Below are 12,500 nucleotides of genomic sequence, written 5' to 3' on the forward strand. Positions count from 1 at the left end.
TCCTCCTCAATAAATCACTCTCATCAGAAGCCGTGCTTGCATTTTGGGTCCTTAAATAACTTACACCATGCTGGCTGTGACACTCTTATTCACTCTTACAGACTGACTGCAGCATTATTTACTTACAAAAATATTCTCAGAGCAATAAACTGTTGGAAAGCTTGTGTTGTGAAATCACTCATCCAATTGACTTCTTCTGTCTCAGCTGACTGCTGGATGGTTGAGCATGCATCAAGACAAGACGCAGTAAAAAATGAAAAAACAGAACTCATGAAGTTAAAATGGGTGACAAGAAACAGTAACTTTCCTGTCACTGTCTAACCTCAGAAAGATTATCACCAGCGAAGCTCCAGCACAGTGTCACTGCATCGATTACACACTAACTTTACACTTAACTCTTTAACGCCTGAACCATGAAATACTTGCCAAAAAGTCTAATCCCTCCCTCCTCAAAAGAAATGAAACTTCTGACAAATTGAAATAAACAAATAAATTAATAAATATGAATTTAAAAATGAGCTTTAATTTGTATCATATTTTGTAACATCCGGCTTTATCATTTTATTTTGTTATTTCAGAGGCAGAAAATCGCATTGACGATGTAGAAGTGTCAAACAGTCATGAATCAGATGCGACTCTTTGCTCTCTGTTCATAACTCACCAACACTTGAACCACTTTCTGAACCAGCGAGCGACATGACCAGTGACGTCACTAACCCTTAAATCGAGCTTCTCTACAGCCTTCCTGGACTCCTCGACACGCGCTCGGCGGAGTACGCCCCGCCCCCTCGGGTGGTTAAGGTTGTAGAAACGTCACATTATCATTAAAGTATTATTAAGCACGCGATCCAAACGCGAGTGATTTCTGCGAATGAGTCCACTTCCTGTGGTGTGAAACTCTTCTTTCATACTAGAATGAACAGCCTCGCCTCTGTCAGTGCGCCCCAGCGTGGCTGTGGCTACAATGTAGCTGCCATCACCAGTGTGTGAATGACGTATTTGTTCTGGCGTGGAAGGGATTTGTAGTTTTTAAACGGTTCCACCAACTAAAGGAATGGAGTGAAACAGAGACTGTGATCGTGAACTCTGTGTTTTAAAGGATCAGCTCGGCCGTGGCTGTGGGTGCAGCAGGAAAATTAACAGCCTTTACAAGCCAGAGCCCACAGACAGGAAACAAAGAGACACAGACTCATACTTTCAAATGAAGACAATCATTTCTCTAAATGAAGATTTTGGGCTGTTTTAAAACAATCAAAGTAGTTTTAATGTTCACCGTGTTTCAGCCTGAATTAGTTTTATTAGTATTTCAGACTTCAGGATGATCATGAATGGATTTTACTTCAGTCACAGAGTCTGAATAAATGAGCAGATATCCTGGATCATCTCTGCAGCAGGAACAGGAAGCAGGAGAGATGATTTAATTTCTGTGTGTAGCTCATTTATTTAAATCTGCAGCCTTCTTTTGTTCATTATGTTCATCCATTAGTAAATAAAACTGCATTTCTAAAATAAAATGTTTTAAAACTGTTTTATTATTTTGTCTGGTCTTTTTGTTCAGCAGCATTCATGTTTTAGCACAAATACTGTAAAATGGCAGAAATACCATATTAAGCACAAATCATATAAAAAGCACAAATACTATATTCAGTAGAAATATGTTTTAGCAAAAGTACTATATGTGGTGTCAGCAGGTTGAGCAGGTCTTCTTTGTGTGTTCTGTGTATCGAGCAGAGCAGAATGAAGGATGATGGCATTGTATTCATTTCCTACATCACCGAATAAACAAACAAACATTCCTGTTACAAAGAGTTTGTGTTTCATTATGTGTTTTTTAAAGTTCGGCTCAGAGAATCGAAACGACACTGAAAACATGCTGTGAATAAAATAGTCAATGAAAACGCTTAAAGACCATTTTAAACAGAATCACTGAACAGAAGCTGCTCCTGATAGTTTTAGTTTTCATTTCTAAGTTGTCTCTAAGAATCGATTCATTACTGATGCTCAGCAGAGAAACAAAAAGTTAAGCAGCTCGGCAGTGACATCACTGGAATGTGGCGTTAAACACCTCGAAACAATAAGTTGGCGTGACTCCATCAGTTTTCCTCTGTTTATACCTGCACCATAAAGGATCCACATGTTACTTCCTGGTATATTTTGGACGTACCGAGTTTAACTACAATGACTCTGTTAACATCAGCTGGTCTCTGCTTAACTCTGCTGTTTGTCTGTGTGGTGGATTTGGCCTCTTCAGGTGAGCTCTCCTTCAGGTACTACTTTCTGTTTGAACTTCATGAACGTTGCTCTCGTTTACTGTAAAACTGTCAAATGCCTTCAAGTCAGTCTATCATTATGTCCTTGAAGTGAACAAAAAGGGTTAAACTGAAAGATACTGTTTTATTCTCAGAAGGATAGATTAAAAAATACATCAGCTTTTCTGCAGGTCATGTAAGAGTCTCAGGACTCTTGTGCTACGAGGCAGGGGTGCAGTCTGGTAAACAAAAAGCCCCTCTCCCCTCTTTTTACCCGGACCGCCATGAGTAATGTTATTAATAATGGTGTTTACTCCGCTTAAATGAAACTCTTGTTCTCCTGTTTGTTTGGTTGGTTTGTGCAGGTGTGAACACAGCATTCACACTCAGGTGTGACCACAACAACCGATGTGTGAAAAAACAAAACAAATCAGTTTACAACCTCTAACCAGCTGACTTGCTGACTGCAGGTGTGAAAACGCCATTAGACTCCACCCACCATGTCCCACCTTATCCTGATGAAGCTTCAGAGAAACTGGGACCTTCGGTTTGTTCATGCAGCTCAGATAGAGCAGCAGAAACAGTATAAAGGTCGTGATTTTAAAGAGAAAGAAACGTACAGCTAGGAAATGACCTCATCTTAGAAACTGCAGCACAGCAACAAACAGGAGAACCATGATGTTCAGTCATCTTCATATATTCTGATCTTCATTTAGAGAGAATCTGTGTGCAGAAACAACCATGACAGCAGCAGCAAGTCAACTTTATTTATGAAGGACGTTAAGCTCTGAACATATAAATACGTAGTCAGGCTCTCAGACTGAGTGAGTGCATCTCACTATTCAAAGACACTTTTATTTATTTATTTATTGTTAATTTTTATTTTTAAGTTTTTGAAAACAACAGTGCAGCAAAAACAAACAGACGGAGAGAAAAAAACACACACATGGGAAGAGTTACAAAAAGGAAGGAGAAAGGAATAAATGTGAGTATATCAGGGGTCCAAAATGGACCCTAAATGTACCCCAGATTTAGACAGTTGCACTATACAGTTTTCAGCAACGCTGGGATGTCCGACTCCTCCAAAGATCCCCGTTTTCCACTTTGCTGATCATTCATTGCTGATTATTTATTATTCTAATAATTTTTATTCTTGTTATTATTATCAGAAACACAAAGACCTTAGATCCAACTGAAAACCTTTAGATCCTCCTGTTCTCTGTTCACACTGATCTCACCTGGCAAAACTATTTTCTGGTGATTTGATTGTAAGTGGGAAGTACCTGCGCAGCATAGGTTACCATGGTAATGTACACAGGTAAGAAGTAAACCACCTTCACAGTGAATAAAGTTATCTGAATAAGTCAAAATGCTGCCTCACAGCACAGACCTGTGACAAGAACTAGAACAAATCCAATTTTTCTCATTTTCTCTGAAATGTGCCAACTTGGCAGTGACGTCACTGAAAGTAGATCGATGGATGAGCATCGATATGCTTTTTATTTTGACTTCATGAACAAGCACCTGAAACTCTGCTCTCGTTTACTGGAAAACTGTTAAATCCCCCCGAGACTCAGTCTGTGCATGATGTCCTTGTAGGGAACAAAAACGGTTAACATACAAAATAAATGAATAAAAATACGCAGCTCGTGTACGCGGTTTGGCTGGAGTGGCACATTACAGGTCCTGGAAGGGAGGTTGTTTTTTTTTTGAGGTGAGACAGGAGCTGGGTGTTGTGCCAAAAATGGATCTATAATCTATCCGTGTGTTTTTTTATGTGTAATATCTTTACATATGTTTACAGACTTCAGTGAACAGCGTTTGCAGGGTTATATATAAATTAAAATAAAAAACTTTTATCTTTATAGCTCTGTCTTCTTGTACTTCCATTATAACCAATCCAGTCGTTTTGTCCACTTACAGAACTATTGTTATATTTTGTTGCACATCCTCGAGGCCAGATTACTCTTGAAAAGACATTTTTAATGTCAATTAGATTTTTTTTAACTGGATAAAGAAAGGATATGTGAAAGTCACTGCCAAAAACTGATTGCGGCTGCTACCGTGTAACAGGAATGTTGTTTTTGGCTCAAGTTGACTTGATGTCATTCAGGAGGGAAATATTTGATCTGTTTCACATATTCGAAACCAACAAGGCATTTATAGCAGTTTGAATATAAGTAATCAGCTTTTGGCACAACACCTGTTCATAGTGGGAGAGGGCCGAGGAGAGGGAGAAGAGGAAGAGAGGAGGGATGTATGGTAGGAACTCAGAGCATGGCCCGATGGTTTTGTTTGTCGAGAGACATGAAAAGAAGTTTGGAGGTGTAACATTAGTATTTAGAGATGGACGTTTGTATATAGCTGTTAAGACAGAAGAGCAGGAAAATAAAGTGTTAAATACTGACAGAAGACTGTGAGAGAGAAAAATATTGGGGGAGTTTAAAGTAATGTGGGAGGTAATCACAGTAGAGGAAGATTTAGAAAAACAATTAGCCAAAGTAGGGCTCAGCAAGATTAAGAGACTGAGAACAGCCAATGAGGAAAGAGCTGACAGAGTGTCTGTAATGCTATATATTGCAATAACCGGTTCTTCCAGGCAGAGTTAGGGTGCCTGAGTTTTCTTGGCGTTCACTTGGATTTTTCTCTCTATGCAAACAAAACAAACCGTGGGGTGAGGGAGGGGACAAGGATACAAACTCATCAGTTCAGTTACTGACTGTAGACTCCGCCCACCACTTTTATATGCTTTATTTTATGTGACGTTCAACAGTGAACTTTAAATTTTCTTTCTCATCCCCCTCCTCTCTGCTCCTCGTCTCTCTGTGTGTCTGACCTGAACCACTGCTCTCACTGTCTTTGGAATATCTGCAGGAGATTCAGCTCCCACATACCGACAGGACATCAATAATTAATAAATGCTGTCTCATCTTAGTCTTGCTCTGTATTTCTTCCCTCCACACTCTACAGTATCTGTATGGCTGCTGTAAACCAGAGATCCATAACTCTAATTTCAAAGGACACAAGGACAGAAAACCTCTTAGATATACAAACAGGAGTCAAACCTGATAAACTGCTTCAGAGTTTTGGTGACTATAACAGATGTACGATGGAGCGACCACATAGCTCACTTATAACACTTTTATTTTCGGTTCTCGGAACAACAACCACCTCAGGACCCACTTCACTCTGCTTTTAAGTCGCTGAGGCGTGATGAGCTGATGCCACTCAGGTGTGCCGGCCTCCCTCGCGCCACAGTGACTTCGTCCCAAAATAAAGTCCAAGAAGTGTCAGCAGAGCTCACTGGTCTCTGATCCTCTCTCTGATTGGCTGCTGTAGAAGTGAACAATTGCACTTTGACCTTTAACCTCTCTGCTCTGTGTGGTTTCCTCTATCAGAGCAGACAACCATCACAGCTGAGTCTGGACAGAACGTCACTCTGACATGTGGAGCTCCATCAGACAAAACCATCAGAGCTGTGAAGTGGAGCAGAGCTGACCTGGGAGATGAATATGTGCTTTAGTACCGAGATGAGCAGTTTGATCCAGACAACCAGCATCCATCTTTTAAGAACCGGGTGGATCTGCAGGACAGACAGATGAAGGATGGAGACGTGTCTTTGATTCTGAAGGATGTGACGACTGCTGATGGTGGATCATACAAGTGTGGTGTCCTTGTGGGAGAATCAGCATCATGGGAGATCGTGGGAACCGTCAACATGAGTGTCGCTCCTCCAGGTGAGCAGAGTTCAGTGTGATCAGAGGTGAAGCTGCTTCCTGGTTGTTAGACTCTACCTGATTGCGGACACGTCTCCTTTTTCTCCTGCAGGTCACACAAAGGATGGATCTAAAGCACAGATGAATCATCTATCAGGTTCTGGTGTGTTTCTTCTTCTTTTCCTTTTTCTTGTTGTCACTGCTGCTCCTGTTTGTCGTTGGATTTTCATCTCCAGAAAATTAAAAAAGAAAATATTTCAGGGGTCATACTAGTCTCCTGATGGTTTAAAAACACTATTTAAAAATGATGTTGGTTCAAAAAGATGAAGAAACAGATTAGGTGGTCTAATTCATGATGGTTACTATGTAACACTGTGATGATGGAACATCCAGAAGGAAGGTCAGCATAAAAAACAGGAATGTTTCAAAAACAATGAAGGTTTAAACAACTCTTAGGACCTCTAACTCTCAAAATATGAAAGCAGAAATATGAAAGGATTTATTAAATATATTGAAGGTATCAATAAAACTATGACCTCATGTATGAGTAAACTTTAACCAAACTCCTGCTTCATTTTCACCTGTGCTTTAAATTTATATAAAACCAACGATGTGGTTTTTGGGAGGTGGTGCAGCAGTGATGTTGTGTTGCTGCAGCTGGAGTTTGTCTCTTTAAGTCAAAAACAGACACCAGAGGAACAGATCTGCACAGGAGGACATACTGGTACCTAACGGACCAATCGCAGTCATCGTGGTCGACACAACATGCAGCTACATTTTCATGTTTGTATGTGACAGCGTTACAGGATCCCTCCGAATGTGAAGCTGACATGGAAAAAATAAATTTTAAATAGGAAATTTTTTATTTTTAATCTAACTTTTGTATTTTTTTTTAGCATTGAAACAAAGTATAAAGCTTCTTCTTGTGTTTATTTGTTTATTTTATTTGACAATGCTAAGATCAGTATAACAGATGTGCTCCACACATTTGTAGCTTTGGGCACTTCTTAAGCTTCTTATCTTAAAATGTCAGACTGTAACTTCACTGCTGAGCCTCGAGTTAAACTGTCTGTGGAGGAAACTTCACAGTGAAACTCTGAGCTGAGGAACAAGCTCTTCATCATCCTCAGCAAACAGCAGAATCTCATCCAGTGATGAAAACAGACACTCGAATTCCTCACAACGTCCCAACACAAGCACCGAGATGGTTTTTGCTCCTTTATCATCATCATCATCATCATCATTATTATTATTATTATTATTATTATTGTACTTGTTTCTTTTATTATGTTTCCCGCAGTCATCTGCTTCTTGTGTCAGATTGTTGTGCACCAACATGCTGAATAGAAATGCATCTATCTGTCATTGTAAGAAATCACTTCTTTGCAGTTCTTCATAAATCTGAATTTAAAAAAAGAGTTTTTTCATCCTGACATCTATCAGCTTCATGTCTATGTTCACTGTTGCCGTCCAATCAAGGCAAAATGCCAAAGGACTAATAAGGTTTGATGCTGATACCTCTTCATGCCACTTTATATGAAACAGCTCCTCTCATAAATTAACCAGCAGAGGGCGACGGGGAGCCCGTCCATCCGATGCTTTCCCTTCTCTTCAAATAGAAAATAACTTCTCACTACTGTGTAACATCTGTCCGTGACTGATAGTCAACTGTGTGCTGTTCGCTTTCACAGCACTAACAGTGTGTTTACAGGAGGTACTGCACGGTGGATCAATCTGATGCTATTTTTCTGTGTTCATGACTCCATCAGTTTTAACAAGATCACCAACAGCACCGACTGAAATGAAGCTCCAACCCACAACAGAGCCTCCGCCCTGTTTTACAGCAGTAGAAGCTCACTGTTGTAACCTCTTCCTCCAAACATACTGAAATATATATCTAAATATATATATTATATATATATATTTAGATATATATATATATATAATATATATATTTAGATATATATTATATATATATCTAAATATATATCTAAATATATATATTATATATATATATTTAGATATATATATATATAATATATATATCTAAATATATATATATTTAGATATATATATATTATATATATATATCTAAATATATGCTGTTCTGCATAGGCCTGAACCCCCTCAGTGAGATCATTAACAAGACTGGCTACGGATACCGACTACAGAACGGAGCAGTTGTCAGCCACCTCCTGTACATGGATGACATCAAGCTGTATGCCAAGAGTGAACGAGACATCGATTCACTGATCCACACTACCAGGCTATACAGCAATGACATTGGAATGTCGTTCGGACTGGAGAAGTGTAGTCGGATGGTAACAAAGAGAGGGAAGGTAGTCAGAACTGAGGGGATTGAACTACCAGAAGGCAACATTGCAGACATAGAGGACAGTTACAAGTACCTGGGGATCCCGCAGGCGAATGGGAACCATGAAGAGGCCGCTAGAAAGGCTGCAACCACCAAGTACCTGCAGAGGGTCAGGCAAGTCCTGAGGAGTCAGCTGAATGGTAAGAACAAGATCCGGGCCATCAACACGTACGCCCTGCCCGTGATCAGGTACCCTGCTGGGGTAATAGGCTGGCCAAAGGAGGAGATAGAAGCCACTGACATAAAGACAAGAAAGCTCCTTACCATGCATGGAGGGTTTCACCCCAAATCCAGCACCCTGAGGCTGTACGCTAAGCGGAAGGAAGGGGGCCGGGGACTGGTGAGTGTCAGCACCACAGTCCAGGATGAGACAACGAACATCCAAAAATACATTGGGAAGATGGCCCCAACTGACCGAGTGCTCAGTGAATACCTCAGGCAGCAGAAACCCAAGAAAGAGGAGGGAGACGAGGAACCAGCATGGAAGGACAGGCCCCTGCACGGTATGTACCACCGGCAGATAGAGGAGGTGGCTGATATCCAGAAATCCTACCAGTGGCTGGACAAAGCTGGACTGAAAGACAGCACAGAGGCACTAATCATGGCAGCACAAGAACAAGCTCTGAGTACAAGATCCATAGAGGCTGGGGTCTATCACACCAGGCAAGACCCCAGGTGCAGGCTGTGTAAAGATGCCCCAGAGACAATCCAGCACATAACAGCAGGGTGCAAGATGCTAGCAGGCAAGGCATACATGGAACGCCATAACCAAGTGGCCGGCATAGTGTACAGGAACATCTGTGCCGAGTATAACCTGGAAGTCCCGAGGTCAAAATGGGAGATGCCCCCAAGGGTGGTGGAGAATGACCGAGCTAAGATCCTGTGGGACTTCCAGATACAGACGGACAAAATGGTGGTGGCTAACCAACCGGACATAGTGGTGGTAGACAAACAGAAGAAGACGGCCGTAGTGATCGATGTAGCGGTTCCGAATGACAGCAATATCAGGAAGAAGGAACACGAGAAGCTGGAGAAATACCAAGGGCTCAGAGAAGAGCTCGAGAGGATGTGGAGGGTGAAGGTAACGGTGGTCCCCGTGGTAATCGGAGCACTAGGTGCGGTGACTCCCAAGATAGGCGAGTGGCTCCAGCAGATCCCGGGAATAACATCGGAGATCTCTGTCCAGAAGAGCGCAGTCCTGGGAACAGCTAAGATACTGCGCAGGACCCTCAAGCTCCCAGGCCTCTGGTAGAGGACCCGAGCTTGAAGGATAAACCACCCGCAGGGGCGTGCTGGGTGTTTTTATATTATATAGTTATTTATCTATATACTGATGATGATTTGAACCAAAACTGTAAAATTTGGATTCGTCACATTATAAGATCTGTTCCAATTTTCAGTGCAGTTCTTGTGTAATTTGAAATGCTGCCTTTTCATGCATAGTTTTTCTTTAGACCTGATACTTCTTCTCTCCTCGACTTCTCCTGTTTCCACTTTAACCCGAGTTTTGAGCTTTTAAGAATCATATTGTTGGTGCAATAACATTATACCATAAAATTTATTTATGAAGCACTTTAACATAAAACCAGAGTTGACAAAGTGCTGTACATGCAAATAGCATAAGCAAAGTAAAAATAAAATAAAAACAAGATAAAATAAAATAAAACATGTTAAAACAAATTGAGTCAGTCCCCTTAAACAGTGCCAAAGGCTTCAGCAAATAAATATGCTTTAAACTAAAAAAAAAAAAAGAGGCCTTCCTAACGTGCAGATCGTTCCACAACATTGGAGCAGCTACTGCAAAAGCACAATCACCATTAAGAGAATTAAAAACAAATAAGAGAATTTTAAAAACAATCCTAAAATGTTTCAGGTAGCCAGTGGAGTTAAATTAAAATGGGGGTAATGGGCTCAGACTTTTTTGTTCCAGTTTAAAGACGCGCTGCAGCATTTTGCACAACCTGCAGACGCCTAATGGACGCATCACTAACCCCACAGTAAAGTGCGTGACAATAATCCAGCCTAGATGTAACAAAGGCATGAATTACTGTCTCAAAAAGCTGTTTTGATAAGATGGGCTTTATTTTGGCTGATTGCCTCAAATGAAAAAAACTAGATGTTGCAACAGCTCTGACCTGGCTTTCAAGTTGAAGATCTGCCGGCATTTAAACTCCCAGATTAGTGATGACTGGTTTAACAAACTGTGCCAGCAAACCAAGATTTGTAGTAGTGGCCTCAGAAGTGCCACCAAAAACCATCACTTCTGTTTTCTGCTCATTAAAATGTAAAACGTTCAAAGTCATCCAGGCACTTATTTCATCTGAGCAGCGGGTCTACTGAGAAGCCATTTATCTTTTTAAGTGGGAAATAAATCTGGGAGTTTGTGTCTGTCAAACTGTGAAATCTTTGGCAGGTTTCCTAAATTTAACTAAAGAAATGTGAACAAATGTGTTGTTGTGACAGACTTCAGGTAACAAAGTCTCTAAAGTTGCAGTTGAACATTGGTTCTCTGCTTAATTGAAAAATGTGTATAAACAAACTGGTTGATCCCTTGAATAAGTTCCTTTTAATGCCCGAATGATTCAGGCTCAGCTAATAGGACTGTGTTAAAAATGAGTGTAAAAGTAGCCAATGTCCAAAGACAAACCTTCATCCTGGAGAACTGCTGCTCAAGATCGCGTTTAAAAACTGACAACAATGTGTCACCGACTGGAGGCAAAATAGGGAGAAATTTATGTTCATAGTTATATATTAACATATAATTTATCACATGAATCTTAATGAAGTTAGCGATCCACTGTTTGTACGACTGGAGGAAGAAAGCGTGCTCAGAGGAAGAGGGCGGGCTTTACCTGGTGTCAGTGACAGAAATGAAAAAAAGCTCAAATCATCCACTCATCATATCAACACAGCTGAGAAGCTGAAACATGAAATTTAACATGTTCATCATTTCAGTCACCTGTAACTGTCTTTACAGTTTTGTGCTGCACATAGTGACCGTTACTCTCTGAGCTGTTTGTGGTTTAAGCAGAAACTAAAGCAGCTAAATTTTCTGTTTTGGGAGGAAAAGGAAAGAAAAGAGTTCCAGTTTCATCAGAGGGCTGCTGATGTTAAAAAGAGGAAGTGAAATGTCTGAATCCTCCATAAACAGGCCGTGAATCTAAAGCTGTTTAACGAAATATGATCTGTTTTAAATACATTCAGTGAACTCACTCCAGTGTTTCTTTTACTTTTTTATCATATTTATGTGACACCGACATTTCCATCTGTCAGATTGTAACTGACTACTTTTACTCTGCTTTTGTAGTATTTCTACTCACTGACACCTTAATGTTACGTTCAGCTGAGCTTGAACGTGAACATCTGACTAATCAGTGGTCTGTGGAGCCACGAGCCTCGGACCATCATCAGCAGCAGGTTTGTAGTTTTCAGTTACATGAGCGCAGTGATGACGGCGATTTAAATATTAAATTATTTTAAATTATTTTATTTCATTAAAATAAAATACTAATAATAATTTGTAGAATTTGTACATTTTTACTAAAGTATTGCATTAAGTTTTTAAGCTTGTGCTTAAAAATAGTCCAGCTGCAAACATCTGCTCCTTTATTCTTCCTCTTTTCTCGATGGACATGTTGTCAGACTCCTACGTGTCCTCATAGTTATCTTTAACCATTTTTTAAAAAGTAAGGAGCTTATAATGCTACCTTGAAAGTTCATCTTCACCTACAAACCAGCAGAATCACCATTTATCAGGACCCATCACAGATTCAGCTCCTCTGTGCTTAATAGTCCATCTTTGTAGAACAGGAGTGTTAAACGAGGCCAAAACACAAAATATGTTTTTAGTTGCACCCAAACAGGAAAACAGACCGAAACAGAAACAGCCAGACTACTGTCATTGTTCTCAACAATATATATTAACTTTTAAATATTTTCATTTTCCATCAAAATCTCTTTAGGATAAATTTCAAATATTAAAATGCTGATGAAAGCTTTAAAATAAATGTTGTTTCTGATCTCATGAAAACAACAACTTTAAGCTCACATTCAGACCTTTGGGACTCAGTCAAGCTCTCAGACACTGAGCCATGACTCTGTGGTGCATCTCATCCAAATACACGTTTTATATCGTTTATTTCATGAATTATTCAACACTGA

The 12,500-nt window shown here is 40.1% G+C and overlaps 1 protein-coding gene and 1 long non-coding RNA gene across 2 annotated transcripts in view; both read left to right on the forward strand.

Annotated features, from left to right (window-relative positions):
* LOC309695652 (matrix remodeling-associated protein 8-like) overlaps positions 1 to 12,500 on the forward strand; it is a 65,477-nt gene that overhangs the window by 38,184 nt on the left and 14,793 nt on the right. The gene's annotated exons all lie outside the window — the stretch shown is intronic.
* Positions 2,161 to 6,178, forward strand: LOC309696809. The gene is made up of 3 exons (XR_014273661.1): positions 2,161 to 2,251; positions 5,648 to 5,986; positions 6,078 to 6,178. It is a non-coding gene; the product is annotated as an uncharacterized lncRNA (long non-coding RNA).

This window comes from Aulonocara stuartgranti (assembly GCF_965226115.1).
Source record: "Aulonocara stuartgranti genome assembly, chromosome: 3".
Taxonomy (NCBI): domain Eukaryota; kingdom Metazoa; phylum Chordata; class Actinopteri; order Cichliformes; family Cichlidae; genus Aulonocara; species Aulonocara stuartgranti.